The sequence below is a fragment of the Astatotilapia calliptera genome, unplaced genomic scaffold, assembly GCF_900246225.1.
Source record: "Astatotilapia calliptera unplaced genomic scaffold, fAstCal1.2 U_scaffold_34, whole genome shotgun sequence".
NCBI lineage: Eukaryota > Metazoa > Chordata > Actinopteri > Cichliformes > Cichlidae > Astatotilapia > Astatotilapia calliptera.
This window is the reverse complement of record NW_020535772.1, coordinates 25,596-48,671: the sequence shown is the minus strand read 5'-3', so window position 1 is coordinate 48,671 and position 23,076 is coordinate 25,596. Positions and strand designations below refer to the sequence as shown.

At 42.8% G+C, this 23,076-nt stretch overlaps 1 long non-coding RNA gene across 4 annotated transcripts; it reads right to left on the bottom strand.

Annotated features, from left to right (window-relative positions):
• Positions 1-1,139: 1,139 nt before the first annotated feature.
• On the bottom strand, positions 1,140-21,347 carry LOC113018038 (uncharacterized). Of its 4 annotated transcripts, none has more exons than XR_003271670.1 (5): positions 21,095-21,347; positions 5,126-5,205; positions 3,934-4,045; positions 3,049-3,206; positions 1,140-2,623 (listed from the first exon to the last, which is right to left on the bottom strand). It is a non-coding gene; the product is annotated as an uncharacterized LOC113018038 (long non-coding RNA). The 4 variants fall into 4 exon arrangements; XR_003271669.1 differs by lacking the exon at positions 21,095-21,347 and adding an exon at positions 5,499-5,624; XR_003271672.1 differs by lacking the exon at positions 21,095-21,347 and adding an exon at positions 5,499-5,624 and having other exon boundaries at positions 1,140-2,620.
• Between the last annotated feature and the right edge of the window lie 1,729 nt (positions 21,348-23,076).

Sequence of the window (23,076 nt, the reverse complement as noted above, 5' to 3'; positions counted from 1 at the left end):
GAGTATGGGGTAGATAAGGGCGCAGAGAAACCCTTATTACTAATTTGTATTATAATTCAATTTTCATGAAATATTCATATTCAGTATCGGTCCTTTTATATTATAACCACGTATCCACCCAGGCTCATGGTGGGGCAGGGCTCTGTCCTGGGATGCTTGAGTACAAGGTAATGTACACCCTGAGCAGGTATCCAGTCTGTCAGAATTGTTTTCAATATTTGGTTCAAAAACACGAGTGACAACAAAAATCCAACTAGGATTCTTGCATATGATGAATGAAGTCTGTCTTTGACTGTATTGTCCAGCTGATCCATCAAACCCCCAGCAGGTGAACCTTATTCATGACATAACACCGCAACAATGTAAAAAATTAAACAGCAACAGTCTAAATGTAAAGTGCATTCTAAAGTCCTCTTCAATAAATTGTATGCAAAGAGTCATTCAGGACTGTAAAACGTGAACTACAGAACCCAGAGTCTTCATCATTAAATCTCTGGTTGCTTCATTTTTCTATCCTATATCAGATACTTTAAGGTTAGGTTAGGTAAACTTGCATTCTCATGGTGAGGCAAAGTGCTTTATGTGTGTGTGTGCGTGTCATGAACGGCTATAAAAGGCCTTTAATTAAAGAAAGCGGGGTTTGAGTTCGAGTTACGGCAGACTGTCACTACTTGTAAATGGAACGCAGCCTTCCTACGGCGGACAGCTAATAACAGGAATCGGACGCGGTCCAGCCAAGTCCACAGCAACCACCATAGCAACCGCCTAGCATGACCTTAAAAACATATTCTGTCTTCATAACTATCAAAATCGTGAAATGATTTGCAAAGTGTGAAAGTGTTACAGCTGCAGAGAGCTATGGCGGTATCTATGGAAGCTGTTTACATAGCTAATAATATACGATGTAACCATGGAGACAGTCAGTCACTTGAGCTAGCGGTGCATGTTTACTACAGTGAATAAGGTGATTGCGTCCACACGCTGCAGAGGGTAAAGACATTACTTCAATATTGTTTTATATTGATATATATTTGCCTTCTGTTGACCATCACCTCAGGTTCACCATTACAGTTTCAGATTACAAATGCACACTGTCTAAACACATTCAAAAACTCATGTCTCAGAAATAAGCACAGCTGTTCATGTTTGTCATTAGAGTTTTATTTGTAAGAAAATTATGAACTTCATATTGTGCATTAAATAAAAGAACATTTCACAACTCTGAGTCAACAGAAACAGGTAACAGAAATGTCTCTAATGTAGACATGTACAGTGTAGTGTAAGCATTAAAAGATCATAAAGGAAAAACTAACATTTATGTGAAACTAATTGTAATAAAAAATGAGCAGGTGCTTTATAGATTTAAAAGAAAGAATCTGAAAACAACACTTTTTTGGTCTAAGTGATCAAAGTAGAAAACAGAACTGATGTTCAAGAACAAACCGTAGCTGCACTAATATTACACATCTCGATCGTTGTACTGAACAGACATGTTGCTTTTAAAACCACATGCAGTGTGTGACCATGACTGTTCACTGAGACCATGAACGCCACTTCGCTGAAGCATTCTTCTTCTTCTTCTTGCCATTAAATTGGAAGCAGAAGCAGCACGAGCTGATTTGATCTACTGAAAGGAAAAAGCAGAACATCTGAGTTGAAACCAGTCAGCTGAAATCATTAAGACAGGAACAAATTCAATGCAGTGTCTCAAGTGGCTTAGCCTGTTACAACTGTTGATACAAGCTAAATACGGTTAACACACAGTGTCAGGGAGCTCCAGTGTGGGAACTAGTGGCTTTAGGTTTGTAGTCATTTAACTTTCATCCATTCATTCGTTTAATTCAGGAGGAAGAAATGCCAGGTTGATGCAGGCTGGTTACATGCATTTGGTCCCATGCTGTCTTTAACTAAATGACTTTGTTCACTTTATGGCTGGGCTGTATGTGGGGTTATATCATGTTATTTGGGCAGGAGTACCTGTCCTCTGTTAGACTTAGAAAGTTTCTCCATAAGTAGAGTTTCTAACTCTTACAGCACATCTGTGGCTGACAGCTTTTTGGTGGCTCTTTTTACCCCACACTGGTTGTGAGTGTGTAAATAGCCCCACTAGTTCTTTTGGGTTGCAGTTAACTTGGGAGGAAGAGGTGGGTCTGCCATGACTAGATGAATAACAATTATCTGGGATGCATAAATTTCATAATGCATGCATATATCTCTATAAACCTGCCTGAGGGCTGCCATTTTTTACATTTAGTTATTTCTCTGCTGGATCTAAATAATGGATGTGTTACAGTTAAACTGACACTGATCAGTGTAAATGGCTCATTGGGACACAGAAACCTTTAAATTAAACCTGATATCGAGTGTCAAACAATATCAAAGCTGTAAAAGCTGTTTACAGTCAGAATTTATAAAACTATGATTGTAAATAAATTCAAACAAGTGAGCTTTTCTCTTTGTGCTGAACATCAACACTGTGATTTCTTAGACTGTAAGCTTTACTTTAGCACAACCAGTTGTAGAAGCCGTCACTCCAAATGTCTTTTGATAACAAGAAAAAAATACCTTTTCAGTCCACGGCCTGAAGTTCTTCTCTCACATCTTCTGCCATCGGCTTTGTCTGCTGGTTTGAAGACAACAAACCACAAAAAGATGATTTAGTCACTTTGTCTGCGTCATGCAGCTCGAATGTGTCGTGTAACGATGTTGAATAGCCGTCGTTATCCCTCTGCTGTGTCAGTAGGATTGTACTGTACAGCATCTCATTGATATGTGAGGAATGCTAATGTAACATGATAACAGACTTACATCATTAAAACATAAAGGACAGGAGATATTTAGATATTTTTATATTTATATTACATTTTATAGCTGACGGATATTACTAAATAGATAGAATTTACTAAATAGCTGGATGAAGATGAAAAATATGTCTATAATAACAAATGACCATGAGAGCCAGTAGAATTAATTCAACTGGACACTCAAAAGACGTCCTTAAATGCTCTTTAAGTGGCAGAACAAACGAACAAACAGTTAATTGCTTACTTGAGATGAAATCTGCTCAGCTACTTTGAAAACAGCTTCTAACTGGTTCCTCCTGTAACAGGATGACTGCTCAGGGGTAAGGCCATCATGCAGTCCAGCAACCTTTATGGTTCTGCTTTGATTCACCAGGAACTATTAGGGAAACCTTCCAGCGCCTCCTGTGAAAGACACAGGCATAAACACACAAACATTTATTAACATGTTCCACAGTGTTCCAGTTTGATTTTCTCATCCTGTGGACAACAACGTACATGGATGCAGGTTTATTGTTAACTTTTGGAAGGTTTATTTACTGAACATATCCAGCTGCAGCTCCACTGTGATCCTGAGCTGGATAAGCACTTAAGGAAATGTGTCAATAAATGGACAAACATCAACTTACTATATTTATCCAAACAGACGGGACCAATAATGCTTCGCTGAGTTAGAGACTTTAACAGACTCTTCTATGTAAGAATGTCTCGTGCTGATATACCTGCAAACTTGACAACAAAGGTTTTTCAGACTACATGTAGCTGTCCTCTATGTCAGCTAACACATTTACATTTATGTCACACTTATTTCTGCTTTCCCATTTTATAATTATTACTTACATTTTGATTAGATACCTTGAGTTTGTAAATGATCAGATTACATAATTGGAATACAATGTATCCAATTCAGGGTTGCGGGAGGATGAAGCCTATCCCAGCTGATACAGGACAAAGACAGGCTGCCAGTTTATTGCAGGGCTAACACAATATGTGTAACAGAAAATCCACTTAAATGTTTGATATTTCTTGTAATAATCATAATTATGACTATTATTTAAAGGTTTCTTTAAATAATACATTTTGATTTTTTATAACCTCTAAAATATAAACCTGAGCTGTTTCAGATTCTGACCTCTGACCTCAGTGACCTGGCTGTGTCCTCACTGCAGCTCCCTCTTGGAAGTACGTCTGCTTCTTGTCTTCCCCCAGTGTTGACCGCCTGCCCTTGATATCACGTACTGTACCTGAGGAACAAAAAAGGACAAACACTTGCCTTCATTTAAGAAGTACATTCATACAGAGGTAATCTATGGAAACACACTAGTTCACCCTTTGGGAGAAATCAGTTCCTGTGAAACATTTCTGTAAATGAACATCATGTGGAGAATGAATCAAATGAGTTCTTCCGGTGACTCAGCAGTCCCACACTGACAAATGAAATCTAGTTAAACCATTAAGCATATTTGCTCTTCTGAAATCTGTGTTAAACAACAACAAACATAAATTAGTAACAAAAACTACAGCTGAGTATAGGCTTTACAAACCACCAGCAGCCATAATGCTAAATTTTAATCTTCAAATGTTTCTGAGCTGTCTTCAACCTGCTTTTAGCACATTAAAGTCTCAATAAATAAAGTCAATGCAGCCTGACTCAATCCTAAATGTTCAGCACACAGAGACACAGAGGTACTGTTTAAAGTTTAGTGATAACCCGAGTCACTGATCATTTGCAGTAATACAGAGTCTGGCAGTCTTTGCATGATGTCCACGTCACTAAGTTTCTAGCTGACTCTCAGGTGTGACAGGTGTGCCAGCAGGAAAGAGTAATAATAGCCTGCATCCTGAGGTTTGTCATGCAGGATTAAAGGAGCCAGGCTTTGTTCACACAGCTAGGATTGTATTTTACACTGACCCTGGGTCAGTATAAGTATCATACAGTTTAAACGAAGCACTGAAACTTGCACATATTTATTACAGATGCACTGAAGCTAATCGAGATATTTGCTGTCAATCTGTGGCTGCGATTAATCACTTTACTGGAAACTTTATTAACTAGTAACTTCATCAGTCATGACAGAAGCTAATATTTCTGTGCTAACATCGTTTAACCAGTAACAGCTTTACTCCAATATAAGCTAACGTTTACACCGTAACTTTAAGCTAGCACCATAAAGACGGTAAAACACGTAATGATATCTACAAATGCATCTTAAAGCTGTTATATTAGCACTCTGTGTATTACTAACATAACCACATTAACATTACTGACACTCGCTGACTTTTAATAGTCATTCTATAAATGCTGTCCGTTTAAATGGTCTTACCTGTAAACACTGTATATCCACCGATTTGCAGCCAGAGTGGATTCTGGAGTCTTCCCACGCTCCTGTTAGTGATCCTCCATCTGGATGGATGAGAACAACCTTCTGAACAATCTAGCAGGAGATGGCCCATATCTATGGGATTGATTTGTGCTAATAACGCCCATTGTATGGACTGATAACAGCCTAAGCGGGTGAATAAAGTCACCCAGTAGCTAGCTGTGCCATTACCCAGCATACATCACTCCCTCCGTAAATGCAATAAACCATACAAAAGTATCGTTCTACCTGTTTTTCAGGTAGTTGTTTACATTATATAATTTATTGTGTTCTGTATACGTCACTACAATGTGATTTGGAAAATGTCTAAATATACCGACAAAAGGCACTTCCGCGGCAATCTCTTCAATCGGAGGACCCTTCACGTCAATTCCCGACGCGAGAGGGGTACCCTGTGCGTCCATAAGTGCAGCAGAGGGAGCCTGACCATGCGTCACACTGAGGTCTGTTTGTTGCAAATATCTTTGACTTGTTTTTATGTCTTGTAATGTTTATGTGTGTATTTATGTCTTGTATTGCTGGTAAGTAACTTTCTTGCACTGAGGTCTGTTTATTGCAAATATCTTTGACTTGTTTTTATGTCTTATAATGTTTATGTGTGTATGTATGTCTTATAATGTTTATGTGTGTATTTATGTCTTATAATGTTTATGTGTGTATTTATGTCTGGTATTGCTGTTAAATGTGTATGTATGTCTTGTATTGCTGCTAAGTAACTTTCTTGCACTGAGGTCTGTTTATTGCAAATATCTTTGACTTGTTTTTATGTCTTGTAATGTTTATGTGTGTATGTATGTCTTGTAATGTTTATGTGTGTATTTATGTCTTGTATTGCTGTTAAATGTGTATGTATGTCTTGTATTGCTGGTAAGTAACTTTCTTCAACTAAGGTCTGTTTGTTGCAAATATTTTGACTTGTTTTTATGTCTTATAATGTTTATGTGTGTATTTATGTCTTGTAATGTTTATATGTGTATTTATATGTTGTATTGCTGGTAAGTAACTTTCTTGCACTGTGGTCTGTTTATTGCAAATATCTTTGACTTGTTTTTATGTCTTATAATGTTTATGTGTGTATTTATGTCTTATAATGTTTATGTGTGTATTTATGTCTTATAATGTTTATATGTGTATTTATGTGTTGTATTGCTGGTAAGTAACTTTCTTGCACTGAGTTCTGTTTGTTGCAAATATCTTTGACTTGTTTTTATGTCTTATAATGTTTATGTGTGTATTTATGTCTTATAATGTTTATATGTGTATTTATGTCATGTATTGCTGGTAGAGTAAAGGGCCATCTTTACCCCACCAGGGCCTTTGATGCTCGTTGAGGCCATCCACATTAGGGCCTTTGATGCTGGCCGATATCATGCACATTACACCAGGGCCAGTGGTGTCAGCTAAAGCCATCCACATTACACATGGGTGTGTGGTGCTTACCAATACCATCCATATTTCACAAGGGCCAGTGTTGTTAGATTATGCCATCCACATTACACCAGGTCCTGTGCTGCTGGCTGAGGCCATCCACATTGCACCGGGGCCATGGGGTTGGATAAGGACATTAACATTACACCAGCGACTGTGTTGCTGGCTGAGGCCATTCACATTGCAGTAGGTCCTGTGCTACTGGCTGAGGCCACCTATATTTCATGAGGGCCTGTGTTGATGGCTGATGCCATCCACAATACACCAGGGCCAGTGATTTCTGTGAGGCCATCTTCACCAGACCAGGGCCTGTGCTGCTAGCCATCCAAATTACCCAAGGGCCTGTGTTGCTGGCCGAAAACAACCACATTTCAGCAGTGCCTGTGGTGTTGCTGGCTGATGCGATCCACAGTACACAAGGACCTGGTCTACTGGCTGAGGACATTCACATTACAACATGGCCTGTTGTGCTGGCCAATACCATCCACATTTCACCAGGGCCACTGTTGATGGCTGAGGCCATACACTTCACACCAGGGACAGTGCTTCCTGTGAGGAAATCTTCACCAAACCAGGGACTGTACTGTTGGATGATTCTATCCACATTACACCAGGGCCTGTTCTACTCAATGATACCATCCACATTTCAACAGGGCCACTGTTGTTGGCTGAGGCCATATACTTTACATCAGGGACAGTGCTTCCTGTCAGGCCATCATCAGCACACCAGGGCCTTTGGTGCTGGATGATGACATCAACATTACACCAGGGCCTTTGGTGCTGGCCAATACCATCCACATTTCACCAGGGCCAGTGTTGTTGGCTCAGGCCATCCACATTACACCACTGCCAGTGCTTCCTGTGATGCCATCATCACCAAACCAGGGCCTGTGGTGCTGGCTGAGGCCATCCACATTACACCAGGGCTTGTGTTGCCGGCTGATGCGTTCCAGAAAACACAAGGGCCTTTACTACTGGCTGAGGATATTCACATTACACCAGGGCCTGTGGTGCTGGCCAATATAATCCACATTTCACCAGGGCCACTGTTGTTGGCTGAGGCCATACACATTACACAAGGGACAGTGCTTCCCGTGAGGCCATCTTCACCACACCAGGGCCTGTGCTTTTGGCTGAGGCGATCCACATTACATCACGGCCTGTGATGCCGGCTTCTACCATCCACATTACACCAGGGAAAGTGATTGCTGTGTGGCCATCTTCACCCCACCAGGGCCTCTGCTGCTCGTTGATGCCATCCACATTACACCTGGGCCTCTGGTGCTGACCGATATCATGCACATTTCACCAGGGCCAGTGGTGTTGGCTAAGGTCATTCACATTACACCAGGGTGTGTGGTGCTGACCAATACCATCCATATTTCACCAGGGACAGAGTTGTTAGATGAGGCCATCCACATTACAACAGGGCCTGTGCTACTGGCTGAGGACATTTACATTTCACCAGGGCCTGTGGTCATGGCTGAGGCCAACTACATTTCATCAGGGCCTGTGGTCATGGCTGAGGACATTCACATTACACCAGGACCTGTGGTGCTGGCCAGTACCATCCACATTTGACCTGGGCCAGTGTTGGTAGATGAGGCCATCCACATTACACCAGGGCCTGTGCTACTGGCTGAGGCCATCCACATTATGCCACGGCATGTGCTCCCTGTGAGGCTATCGTCTCCACACCAGGGCCTGTATTGCTGGCTGAGGCCATCCACATTGCACCAGGGCTAGTGCTCCCTCTGAGGCCAACTTCACGACAGCAGGGCCTGCGCTGCTGTCTGAGGTCATCCACATTTCACCAGAGCCTGTGTTGCTGGCTGATGCCATCCACATTACACCAGGGCCAGTGGTGTTGGCTGAGGACATTCACACTACACCAGGGCCTGTGATACTGGCTGATGCCATCCACATTACACCAGGGCCAGTGGTGTTGGCAGGGGACATGCACATTACGCCAGGTCCTGTGGTGCTGGCCAATACCATCCACATTTCACCAGGAAAAGTGTTGTTGGCTGAGGCCATCCACATTACACCAGGGACAGTGCTCCCTGTGAGGCCATATTGACCACACCAGGGCCTGTGCTGCTGGGTGATACATCCTCATTTCACCAGGGCCTGCGTTGCTGGCTGAGGCTATCCACATTGCACCAGAACTACTTTGCTGACTCATGCCATCCACTTTACATCCACTTTACATCAACGAGTTACAGGGCCTCTGCTACTCGTTGATGGCATCCACATTACACCCGGGCCTGTGGTGCTTTCTGAAACCATCCACATTTCACCAGGAATTGTGTTGCTGGCTGATAGGTTTGTAGCATAAACCTAGCATAAAGGACAATCTGCTACGCAACAAAAAGCAAGACACAAGGCTCTGGTTTACTCATGCATGAGGGAGGTATCTGGCTGGAGCCAAGTGTCGTCCCACCACTTGACCTCCGTCAGAGACTCTCAGCCAGGTTCCCCACAGCACTCCTTTTATTGTGGTTACATGAATATGCATAGGGTCATTAACATATAACATCTTACATAGGGATACATGTGAACAAAGAATACTGTGTGTGTGTGTGTGTGTGTGTGTGTGTGTGTGTGTGTGACTTGTGTGAGGTCAAGATGTGACCCTGTGAAGACTCCCCAAAGCTGGTGCCAGAAGTCTGGGTCCATCTAACAAAAGGCTCTTATACTTAAACAGATATACGTGTGTTTGCTATACCATAAATCAGCAAAAGAAGATACGACCTCTCCTCTGTAGGGGAGTGAACTCACCCCCCTCTTCATGCTACACAGAGTTGTTACAGACCTCCTAGAATGAGACATTCTTTCAATCTACAAATGATTATATACTTCTAAGCATATATAAGTAAATATTTCTAAGCATAAATTACAATCAACAATACAAAACCTATCATTCCCCCCTTTTTGCCCTTTATGCTAGAAAAGTTCCCAGTTATGAATACCTCATGTCTGACAGTTTCAATGCAAACATTTTTATACTCAGCATATGTCAAATCACCCTAAATTACTGAAAAGGTACACAGTTTAACAAATGTATTAGCAGTTATCCCATTCATTGATCTCATCCAATGGCAAACTGCATCCTACGAGCAAACAAAGAAATTGTTAATGTAATAGTTGAAATAAGAAAGTAACATTTTCAAAAACATCTCAGCTTGGTGGTGCTTCCTCCGGGTGTGCAAATCACATGTCTCTCTGCAGAGTGGTTTAAGCTCTGCAGGGCGTCATTAATGTCTCTTCCAGTTGTTTCCATCACTGTCCATAGGACCAGAGTCCAAATGTATGTAGAATAAACATTCAAACATACCAGTTAGTTTTATTGTTTGTCAACATGTGTCTCAGCTATTTCCAAAGCTGCAGACCACATAGGAAACTGCTGTTATCACCACCATAGCTTCTGGTTCCTGTGCTTTTCACAGAATCATGATGTCATCCTTAGACTCCCTCTGCGCTGTCGATGGAGCTTGGCACGCTCCCCTCATCCTTCAGGTGCCCGTCTGTTGTCCACAATCTCCTCTCTTGGCCTCTGGAAACCCCCCGTGGCACAGCTCTCATTCCAACGCAGTTTCATGGTCCTTGCTGTGGCTCCAAAGTCTGATCTCATGATGGGCCCCAACCAGCTCGACCTTTTACCTGAACCACTGCCTGGGCTGTCAGCTATGCCTGGAATGGTTCTTGCTTCTCACTGGGCCTCTTAAGATTTCTCAGGAGATTACTGCTGCACCTGTATTTCCTTGCTAAGAGGGAAAACTTCTATTTGGAGAGCATGTCAACAATCATCAAACAACATTCTTTAGTTCAGTGAACTTCACTTATAGGCCATCAAAGCCTCATCTGAACATGGATGCACCACTTGCATAGGTTTAATACCTGTAAATAAACGGCTAATCACAGAAATCACTGCAACAATAATAGAAAACATTGTTTAATATTAATCCTGGACCCCTCCACTTGACTCATGGACACTCCCACGAGTCAACTCATCAAACCTGGATCCCTGTCTTAAAGAAAAAGGTTAGCTAGATCACATCCCAGGCAACATCAGGGCATCTCTGCTGGAGTAGCTCCACCCCGGACCTATAATCCAGCAATGAAAATCTTAGTGTGTTTTGCATATTAAGTTTGCTTAACACCTGGCTCTCCCAGGAGCCTGCATACACACCATCATGGCCTGGAAAGCAAAATCTGGAAGTGAAATCAAACTTCATACCTGTAAACAATTGTATCATAAGAACAATAAGCTTTCAACATCAGCAAGACAAGTGTCATGTGCAGGTTTTCTCAAATCAGTAAACTACAATTATTTCCATAATTTGCCTCAGACATGGATCATCCCATGTACTCAGTCAACATTAATGTAATCAGTGACTGCTCTTAAGCAAAGTCACTCCACTCAAATATTACTATGAGCTCAATAGCCCATCTTCAACTATTCCATAAACAATCCCTTATATATTTTTCTCATGTCACTTGTCTGCTTCCGCTGACTCCTCTACATGCAGTCTCAGAAAACAAACATTAGCAATACACATTGATCATCCTGGTGGGCAGGCGTCGGCCATCCACATTCCAGAGGTGCCATAAAAACACCATAAAATCAACCATCCATCGCTGTGGAAAGAATGTTATTCATCTCATCAAAGTAACCGTTACATTTTCCCAAAAACACAGTGTAACAGTATCACCACTCATAACCTGTAAACACAGTTTTCTTCACACATAAACCCAGAAATCCTGTAGTAGGAAAAAACATTAACTAATCCTCTTGTAAATCACATGATCAAAAACATGATTAACCATCTGCTGTAAAAAGAAATGTAAATGTTAGCGCTGCGCAGGTGTGTACACTTTCTCACAGTAATCTCTGTGAGCAACACAAGGTAGTGAATGACACACACATGGTAAATTCACAGACAGAGAATTTAAACTAAAAAGGTTAAATTTTCAGAGTTCACAAACATAAAAATGGCATTTAAAAGGTTAAATCATCACGCAACCTCGGATGTTGCTGTCATCTTTCTGCTCCTGTAACAAAAAACACATAAATCCATCCACCCTTTTGTCCTGTCTAGGTGGAGGTTAACCTTGAGTCGTGGTCAAGTCCTGTCAGCTTTTACCAGTCAGTCAGTTTTTTTTTCTTTCACTCATTCATTCATGCATTCATTCTTTCTTTGCTGATAGTGGAACCTATCGTCGCATTTAGTTTCCACTTCCAGCAAAATGACGTCATCTCAAAAAGAAAAAAAGAACTTTAGATCGGATTACATCGCTGAATCCTTTTTAGGCCGGGGCTTTCATTTAATATTGTCCCAATAAGTGGCTTTCTCCAGAGCCCATTTTAATGTGGAGAAAACTCACTTGTAACGGCTTTCTCGACAGGTCGTATAGCACTTTTAATTCCCGACGTGCAGATCTGCTTAAAGAAAAGAAATAGACAAACAAAATCAGTGCCTGTTCAAAAGATAAAAATGAAAAATAACAGAGATTATCAAACCAAACTTTCAGTGCACTGTAAAAGTATCAAAATAAAAAGGCCTTGTTAAGTCATGACACAAACTCCTCATCAACTTCACAACAGGAGAAGAATCATCAGCTAGATTCACTCCAAACCAACCATCAGCTGCACAACATACAACATAAGCCTAATGTCATATTAGCTATGAGTTTAATCACCAGGTCTGTGCTCTTCACTCATTTAAGCCACAGATTTTATTCAGTCTTCCTTTTCCCTTCATCATAAAACATGTGACATGCTGTCATGCACTTCACAAAAGACGTTTGTTCTGACATATTCAGAGTTGTGTATCTAAATACAGGATTCACTCTCACATCAAAGCAGGAAACTCAGTGTTTTAGAGTCTCCACTCAACACACAACAAACTCCAACACATCTCATTCACTCGTGCTAGAATTCAGTCACCTTTCATTAATCTAAGAACGATCAACTAATTTGCATATCAGCTATTAACCCACTAAGATGACAGGACAACAGAAATGCATGTTCAAAATAGTATCACAAAAGACAATTTCCCTCATACAGTAAATTACTTGTGCTGCATCAATCAAGCAGGAAGCTTCTCCCAATTTACTATATCAACGACTAAATTTATTGTCAGATCACTGGTTGGTCAAACCAGAATCTTTTTTCCCCCACAAAGGTTAAATTGTTGTCCTGCAACCTAGAGAGTCAAATTTTTGCCTTGGATAAATTCAGTATTTGATAACAAGTGTCTGCTAAATTGACACTATTTTAACACTGATGAAAGATAACAAGCTAAATTTCATTGCATGGGTGTTTGTGTTATTAGGCAGGTCTAATGCATGTCTGTGGAGCTGCATATCCAGCAGAGCATGTTCTTAGAGCTGCCTTTCCTACACACTTCTCTACTATTATTTAATCATTTCTTAACTAATGTGCTATGAGTCTTCATGAGTTATTTTGTGTTTGGAATTGTTAGTAGGGTTAATGCATGTTCTGCTTGTTTGTGTGATTTTGTATGTTTCTATTTTCGCAGTGTTTCAGACTCCTTCACAATTTTCCAAGTTAAGCAGTCAGTTTTCTTTTCCGCAGGTTTGCTAATGCAAATTTTGATTTCCCACATTAAATAATTCCTATGTGTTCTCACCTAGTCTTCTCACTCTGTTGTCCTCTCCCACTTCAACAGTCCAACAGCCGGCAGTTCTCCTTCAGCTTTGTCCTGTGTCCCACTGTCTGTTCTTGCCATTTTACTCCACAGGTGGCAAATGTCAAACTCCAACTGTTCAGTTCTCCTCAAACGTTTTCTTCACATGGACAGTGAAGTTTCAGCTTGTTGTAGACACAGTGCCATTCATCCGATCAGTCAGGATGATGGGTTTGCTCTTCTTCTCTGATGTTGTTTGTCCACATTGCTGCTGCTTTGCTGGGACTCTTTGCTTAGGACTTGCTGCTGTCTCTTTATCATGTTATTGCTTTGGAGCTGCATTCCTTGTCTTCAGGGAGGGGTGAGCGCTTGCTTGCTTGTGAGGTTGAGAGACACATGGCGCTGTAAATAAGTCAGCCAGAAACTTGGCCTGCATGTTTCCAATGATGTTAAACTATAACTTTCATTCTTTCACGGTTTTTTCAGTGCACTCTCTGAACACTTAGATGGCACACTTGTTCTTGGAGGCGACCTCAACCCTGGACTAAATGAAGACATGGATACAGCGGGAACTCAGCGTAATTGGCAGTCCACAAATATAATCAAACAGTATATGAGCGACTTTGGTCTTTGCGATGCATGGCGCTCCCTTCACCCCACCAGTAAGGAATATACTTTTTTTCTCACATGTCCATCACTCCTACTCTCGTCTGGATTATTTTTTGGTCAGCAGCTCACTGCTGAACGACATTTCAGACACTGAGATTCACCCTATAGCTGTCAGCGATCATGGTCCTGTATCTTTAACACTAATGCACAAGAATAATACTACGCCAAGAAAAAACTGGAGATTTAATATATCACTACTTAAAGATGAAGACTTTATTAAATATTTTAAAAAAGAGTGGACTTCATATTTGGACTATAATGACACTCCCGAAACATCAGCTTCTGTTCTATGGGAAGCATGGAAAGCTGTGATGAGAGGTAAAATAATTTCTTTCTCATCACATAAAAAGAAAAAAGAAAACAAAAATATTCAGGAATTAGAAAAAAACATCAAATCACTAGAAGAAGCCTACGCGTCCCACCAAGATCAGGAAACATTGAACAAAATACGCAAAACAAAACTAGAATTAAATGAGATAATTGATAAAAAAAAACAAAATTCTTAGTACAAAGACTACGCCTACAAAATTATGAACATGGTAATAAATCCGGTCAATTTCTAGCAAACCAGCTAAAAATAAATAAAGAAAAAACAACTATATGTGCTGTTCAAGATTCATCTGGGAACACAATATATGATCCGATACAAATAAACAACATTTTCAGGGATTTCTATAAAACGTTGTATTCACCACAAATAAACCCATCTAAAAAAGAAATTGATCAGTTTTTGGACAACATAACTCTTCCAAAATTATTAGACACTCAAGCAATGGCACTGGATTCACCACTGACACCAGGTGAACTCCAGGAAGCCCTGATAAGTATGCCCAATAATAAGGCTCCAGGTCCAGACGGCTTTCCTGCAGAATTCTACAAAGAATTCTGGTCGATTCTAGCACCAGTTTTCTACAGAACGTTGTTGGAAATTAAAGAAAAGGGCAGACTTCCATCAAATATGAATTCTGCAAACATTAATCTCCTACTAAAACCAGGCAAAGACCCTGTGTATCCCTCAAGCTATCGTCCAATATCCCTTATAAATGTAGACCTTAAAATAATCTGCAAAGCTCTCTCAAAGAGACTGGAGAAAATAACCCCCCTCTTAATTCATCCTGACCAAACTGGTTTCATAAAAGGTAGGCACTCATCAACAAATACACGTAGATTACTTAATTTGATAGACTACTCATACAGTAAAAACCTAGAAACTACAATATTCTCTTTAGACGCAGAAAAAGCATTTGACAGAGTTAACTGGAAATTTCTATTTGCAACTTTACACAAATTTGGTTTTGGATCCTCTTTCATAAACTGGTTAAAAATATTATATAATTCCCCAACAGCTTGTGTTAGAACAAATGACCAAACATCCTCCAGCTTCTGTCTCTTGAGGGGCACCAGGCAGGGATGCCCACTCTCCCCTTCACTGTTTGCAATTTTTATTGAACCACTAGCAGCAGCAATTAGACAGAATTCAGTAATTAAGGGCATAAAATGCAAGAACGTGGAACATAAAATCAGCCTTTATGCGGATGATGTGTTACTCTTTCTCCAAAATTCACAAACCAATATCTCTGGGGTGATTGAATTGATAAACTCTTTTGCAAGAATATCAGATTACTCAATTAACTGGTCAAAATCTACAGTTCTACCGATTAATTGCTCCCTCCATAATTCCTCTTCTACACCACTGCAATCGGGAAATATAAAATATTTAGGTATTAATGTTTCTCCCAAGCTTGCAGATCTAACTAAATTAAACCATATCCCACTTTTAAAGAAGGTAGAAGATGATCTGGCTAGATGGAAATGTCTACCCATATCACTCATGGGAAGGGTTGCCGCTATAAAAATGATGGTCTTACCAAAAATAAATTATTTATTCCCAATGATCCCAACTAAACCGCCACAAGATTGGTTCAGATCGCTAGATTCATGTATGTCCAAATTCCTTTGGAAAAATAAACCCCCACGTATAAGCTTAAAAACACTACAAAAGACCAAGGATAAAGGAGGACTAGAACTGCCTAACTTTCAGCACTACTTCTTAGCCAACAGGCTTCAGTTTATCTCAGGATGGCTAAAACACACCCTCTTAGATGAACCTTGGCTAGACGTAGAACAAGCACTTTGCAATAATCTAGAGATCTCAGACCTACCATTTATCAGCTCAAACATCCAACGACATGAATGCTTTAAAAGCATCAACATCAGCTCTTCTCTGACAGCATGGTGGGAGTTTCTAAAATTGACGGCGTCTTCATTAATCCCATGCAAACGTACACCTATCTGGAACAACCCTGACATATTATAAAACAATAATATGATAAACCTTTCAGATTGGAGTGATAAAGGAATCAAATATTTAGAACATATACTAGAAGGAACAGAATTTATCTCATTTGACAGACTAGTTACACAATATGGGATCAACAAGAAAAGATTTTTAGAATATCAACAAATTAAATCCATAGTAAAAAAGAAATTTAAACCGGGTCAAGTTGAACTACAAACACCACCAAGTGTGGTTCAATTTCTTACTCTTAAAACCCCCAAATTACTATCCAAAATATACAGAATGCTTTCTAAAACAGATGAATCAATATCACTTCCTATTGCAAAATGGGAAGCGGATTTATCAGTTAACTTAGACCTAAACTTCTGGTCTCAGATTTGCTTAAAAACCTTTCATCTAATTAGAAATCCCAGTCTTCAATTAATTCAATACAAAATATTACATAGAGTGCACTATACAGGTCATCGGATGTTCAAGATGGGCTTTACGTCTACCAACAACTGCTCACACTGCCAAACCAATTCACCGGACAATTATATCCACGCTCTTTGGTTCTGTCCACCAGTTCAGAAGTTTTGGCGCGAGATATGTGAAGACTTATCGAAGTGTCTGAAATGTAACATTCCAACTTCCCCCTTAGTGTGTTTGTTGGGCAGCTTAGATAATGTCACTTCAGAAAAGAATATCGCCCATATGGTTTTCACTGCCCTATGCATAGCCAAGAAAACAGTCCTCATGAACTGGAAAAATAAAAATAATCTTAATTCTAACCAATATAGAAATTATCTATTAGATTACATTAGTCTTGATACAGCCTCTGCCACCACATCAGATCAATTGCTCTGGGCTCCTTTGATCAGCTCCATCACCTAGTGGGGGTGGGGGGTCATAGTTTGGTCCCGCCTTCACTGTTGTGATTGGTGTGGGGGTAGGGACAGGCTTAGGGCGTCGGGGGGTTCCCCGGAGGCATCTTCCTTGGGGGGCTCAACCCGGGGTAGCGGTCGTGTCCGGTTAGGGGCTCTGTTGGCTCTCAGGTGACTGTTTCCTCGCGGCTGCGTGCAGCGGGGCTAGGGGAGGGTCTGTGCTGACGGACGTGGGTTACTGACCTGGTAGCCTGGCTGCCCCTGAGTGGGTCCGGGATGGGCGTGAGGTTCTGGGGGCGCTCCGTCTCTGGGCTGGGGCTCGGGCCGGGCCTCGGGGGCTTGGGTCCTGGTTGGTGTGTTGCCGGGGTTGTGGGCGGGTGGGTGCATGGGGGCCCGGCCCTGGAGCAGGGTGCCGCCGGTGCATCGAGCCACCTGGGGGGCTCTTCAACTGGTGGGGGAGATTGTCACATCTTGCAGGAGCTTTCCTCTCCTCGGGAGCTTTCTCTGCAGGAGGGGGAGATACAGGAGAGGTGGAGGAAGATCTCAGCCTGGGTGTTTATTGTCTTATGTAGTCTGGAAGATGAGTGGATGGTGGGGTGGGTGCAGTTTTCTCTGTGGTGGGGTTGGGTGGACTGTCCCGGGCTCTGTGGGGCCGGGAGGCGCTGCTGCATTGGGCCCAGGTCCATCCAGACCGGGGCCCCCTTTCCCTGGTGGGTTGCGGAGTATGGGGGTGCCTACTGGGGTCAGCGGGGGAGCTGGCCCCAGGGAGGGGTCACATGCCCCTCCCTTCCTTCCCTCCCCATCTCCAGCTGCCTCCCTCTTCCCGCTCCACCACAACCACCCACACATGCAGGACCTTGGAGTAGGGGTATGTCACCAGGGTGCAGAGGAGGCTACCCCCCCCCCCCCCCCCTCTGTCCCCTTCTGGCTGCCTCTGCCTAAATTTTATCCCACAACTTGGACATTCACATTACTCACACTCTCATTACACATACATATAGGATCTTGGGGGTGGGCACGATACACGGAATCCAAAGTACCATCAGGGTGTACACCCCACCCCTGGCGTCGTTGCCCACCTCTCAAGGTTAAATACACGTAGACATTGAGGGCTAGCAGGAGGGACCATGCGCTTACCTGCTGCTCTCTGGCAGGTAGCTCCATGCCCTCCTGGGTTTTAAATGCACCTTAGAACACACATGCATCAACACTACAATGAGCGGGTGGAGGGAGGTTTGGAGTCTTCTCTCACCCCCATTCTCTGCGACCTGCTGGAGCGGGGGGGCTAGGAGGAGGAGTTGGCCGTCCGACTGCGGTCTGGAGTGTGGGGCCTCCCTGCTGCTGCGGAGTCGGGGCGGTCTGCCTCCCCCCACCACAGGGAAAAGGGTAATACCACCTGGGTCTGGGTGCAGTTCCCCCTCCAGGGGCAAGGGTACCTAGACCCGGTTTGTAGAGTACGCTTGGGGAGTGTGATCGTGTGTACAGCGTCTCTTTATGTCTGTCTCCACGTTGGTTGAGTGTGGAGTAAGTGCATATGAGAGCATGAGGGTGGGAATGGATGTTTGTATATGTGTGTGCCTGTATTTCTGTGTCTATATGTCAGGTTGGGTGTCAGGCGCCACCTCTCTGGGGACATCTTAGGCCCTCCAAGGTTTGGAGGCCTATCTCCCCCTACCACCACTTCCCCTGCCAGTGGCGGACTCCCTCAGGCATCGGTGCGTTGGTGGTTCTGCTCCGCGGCTGCTGAGTGAGCCCTCAGCTGGGACTCTCCTCAGCTCTTTCTGGGACAGTGGCGCGGCTGCCCCTCTGTTGGTCTTCCTTGGTCTCTTGTGTTCTGGGGGCCTCTGGATGTCTGGAGTTTTGATCTCCTCCATACCTGCTTCATGCCCTGGAGGACGGGGCTGTGGCCCCCCCACACCCTCTAGCAGATCATTACATGAAGGAACCTTTTAAAAAAAAAAACAAGCGCATCCATGCCCACAGGTGTACACATGGGTGATCACACCCACAAACTACACCCTTTTTGGCTCCTACCTCAAAGCACACTGTGTTCTGTTGATCTTATGTGCTGCACAATAATGTTTAATATTTAGTATTTACTGTCATATTCCCATATATCATTGTGATGCTGTTTATTCTATTACTCTTGTTCTCTTCTGCTTGTTTTCTTTTTTCTTTCTCAGCAGGTGATCCAGGTGATTGATATATGCATTTTTTATTTCTTTTTTTTTCTGCTCATTCTGTTGGTTTTTGTTTTTTGCCCTTCTCCCCCGTCCCTCTTCTCAGCTGTTTCTCTTTCCCTCTTTCTTTCTCCCCTTCTTTCCCCCAGTATTCATTTGCTGTCCCGTATTCAGCAAGTGAAAATAAAATAAACAAAATAAATAAATAAACTATAACTTTCTTCCGACTGCTGCATGTGGAAAATTGATTCAGGTCTGCTTTTCACCTGAAAGTGACAAACTAAGACATGTTCATTATTATCATCACTGCTTAATCAACACACATCTCTCTCTCTCTCTCTCTCTCTCTGTGTTTTTGTGAACAATCCTTTCTTAAAAGCAGAAAATGAAATTGTAGTTGTTTTTTGGCTGATCAACACAAAACCTTTTCCCTATGATTATTTTTCATCTACAATATAAATTCTTTCTCTTTTTCATCTGCATAAATAAATCACATGACTGATGATACCATGGTGATCCATAAATATGATCGCCAGTTTATTTAATTATTTTTAACCCAACAAAACAAATAAACAAAAACATGATGCTGATGCTACACACACACGAGTCAAGGTGCAGGAAAACTGCTCACGGGAACGCTGCACACTCCAATTATCACAGTTATCAGAGCTCTGTTTCCCTCTCTTTGAGTAGTTCTCAGACAGCTCTTGATCTGATAATGTGTAGCTTGCTCATCAGCTCAGAAGAAAACAAAAAAAACCCCGCAACGCAACATCACACAGTAGTCGCATGCTCTGCCCACAGTGGCAAAGTCTTGCACTTTCATATTCAATTCAGCTTCTCCATCATATACTTTTAGATGTTTCATACAGGGTTCAGCATATTAGTTGTTTTCACAGGTGTGCTGTATATCTCAACAATGGCTCATAATATGACAACAGTCTTTCACACAGGTCAAGTGCCTCTATGCACTTCATTAGTTTAAATATTTACCTATATCACTTCACCTCATATGTCATTGTACTGAATTTGAGCAACCACAAGCTTAATGTAGATTACTTTTAACAACTATCCACCTCAATTACGTCTATGGTCTGGCACACAGGCTGTTGTTGATCAGGGCAAGCTAAAGAGTTAACATTTTTTGTCAGCAAGGGGGTGGGGGAAAGCCAGAGCACATCTTAAGTGCTGCTGATGTGGCAGGCCTTCTCCACACGCTCTTCAAGGCTGGTGTGTTTTCTGAAAACTTCTAACATTTGAATCTCTTCCATTTATAAGCCTGCGATTAACCGCACGGCTCAGGTCCGCGTGAAACCCGCGTGACCGCGCTCGCGTGAACCCGCGCAGCTGTGGAGCCGTCGCTCTCTCTCTTTTTTACATAAATACTTTGTGCTGCCAGGAGCAAATTCCAGCACAAACGTCTGTCTCCCTCCGACTCACTCTTGGTTGCTTAGAAACCCATGATAACAACAACAGTCGGTGTCACAGACCACGTGTTCTGCTCCGCACACACTCACACAAAACAACAACAACAACGACGACAACGGCAGCAACACAAAATAGGCCTAATGTCTCAACGCAGTCTCACACAGATCTGCGCGCTCTGCCGCACACAGTGGCAAAGACTTACATAGCAGTGATCACGCGCTTTATCGCACACGGTGATAAAGACTTTCAACGCAACCGCACACAGTGGACGTGTTGCTTTGCTGCACACAGCGGCAAAGAATAGTCGCACACAGTGACTACACGCTTTATCACACAGAGTGATAAAGACTTTAATACTCAGCCTCACACAGTGGCTAAGATTTTTCACATACCTACTTGGTGTTGCTTATTGCGAGTAGCATCAGTCCCGAATCCCGCCGATCGCCATTCATCGAGGAGAAAAGACAGACCGCGAATCCACAGGAACTTCCTGGCTGACGTCAGTCTTTCAATGTGTCCCTCCTCCCCTCGGTGAATGTCGATTCCAGGGATCCGGCTCTCGAAGGACCAATTAATGATAGGTTTGTAGCATAAACCTATTTGCTGGAATGTTAAGGACAATCTGCTACGCAACAAAAAGCAAGACACAAGGCTCTGGTTTACTCATGCATGAGGGAGGTATCTGGCTGGAGCCAAGTGTCGTCCCACCACTTGACCGCCGTCAGAGACTCTCAGCCAGGTTCCCCACAGCACTCCTTTTATTGTGGTTACATGAATATGCATAGGGTCATTAACATATAACATCTTACATAGGTATACATGTGAACAAAGAATACTGTGTGTGTGTGTGTGTGTGTGTGTGTGTGTGTGTGTGTGTGTGTGTGTGTGTGTGTGTGTGTGTGTGTGTGTGTGTGTGTGTGTGTGAGTGATTTGTGTGAGGTCAAGATGTGACCCTGTGAAGACTCCCCAAAGCTGGTGCCAGAAGTCTGGGTCCATCTAACAAAAGGCTTTTATACTTAAACAGATATACGTGTGTTTGCTATACCATAAATCAGCAAAAGAAGATACGACCTCTCCTCTGTAGGGGAGTGAACTCAACCCCCTATTCATGCTACACAGAGTTGTTACAGACCTCTTAGGATGAGACATTCTTTCAATCTACAAATGATTATATACTTCTAAGCATATATAAGTAAATATTTCTAAGCATAAATGACAATCAACAATACAAAACCTATCACTGGCTAATGACATCCACAAAACACAAGGGCCTGTGATACTGGCCAATACCATCCACATTTCACCAGGGCAAGTGTTGTTGGCTAAGGCGATTCACATTACACCAGGGTGTGTGGTGCTGACCAATACCATCCATATTTCACCAGGGACAGTGTTGTTAGATGAGGCCATCCACATTACAACAGGGCCTGTGCTTCTGCCTGATGCCATGCACATTACAACAGGGCCTGTGGTTTTGGCGGTTACCATCCACATTTTTACCAGGGCCAGTGTTGTTGGATGAGGCCATCCACATTACACCAGGGCCTGTGCTACTCGATGATACCATCCACATTTCACCAGGGCTTGTGTTCCTGGCTTATGCGTTCCACAATACGCAAGGGCCTGTGCTACTGGCTGTAGACTTTCACATTACGCCAAGGCCTGTGGTGCTGGCCAATACCATCCACATTTCACCAGGGCCAGTGTTATTGGATGAGGCCATCCAAATTACACCAGGGACAGTTCTTCCTAAGAGACCATCATCACTACACCAGGGCCTGTGCTACTCGATGAGACCATCTACATTTCACCAGGGCTTGTGTTGCTGGCTGATGACATCCACAATACGCAAGGGCCTGTTCTACTGGCTGAGGACATTCACATTACACCAGGGCCAGTGGTGCTGGCCAATATCAAACACATTTCACCAGGGCCACTGTTGTTGGCTGAGGCCATCCACATTACATCACGGTCTGTGATGCCGGCTTCTACCATCCACATTACACCAGGGACAGTGCTTCCTGTGAGGCCATCTTCACCCCACCAGGGCCTCTGCTGCTCGTTGATGCCATCCACATTACACCTGGGCCTGGGGTGCTGACAGATATCATGCACATTTCACCATGGCCAGTGGTGTTGGCTGAGGCCATACACATTACACCAGGGACAGTGCTTCCTGTGAGGCCATCTTCCCCCCACCAGGGCCTCTGCTGCTCGTTGATGCCATCCACATTACACCTGGGCCTGGGGTGCTGACCGATCCCATGCGCATTTCACCAGGGCCAGTGGTGTTGGCTAAGGCCATTCACATTACACCAGTGTGTGTGGTGATGACCAGTACCATCGATATTTCAACAGGGACAGTGTTGTTAGA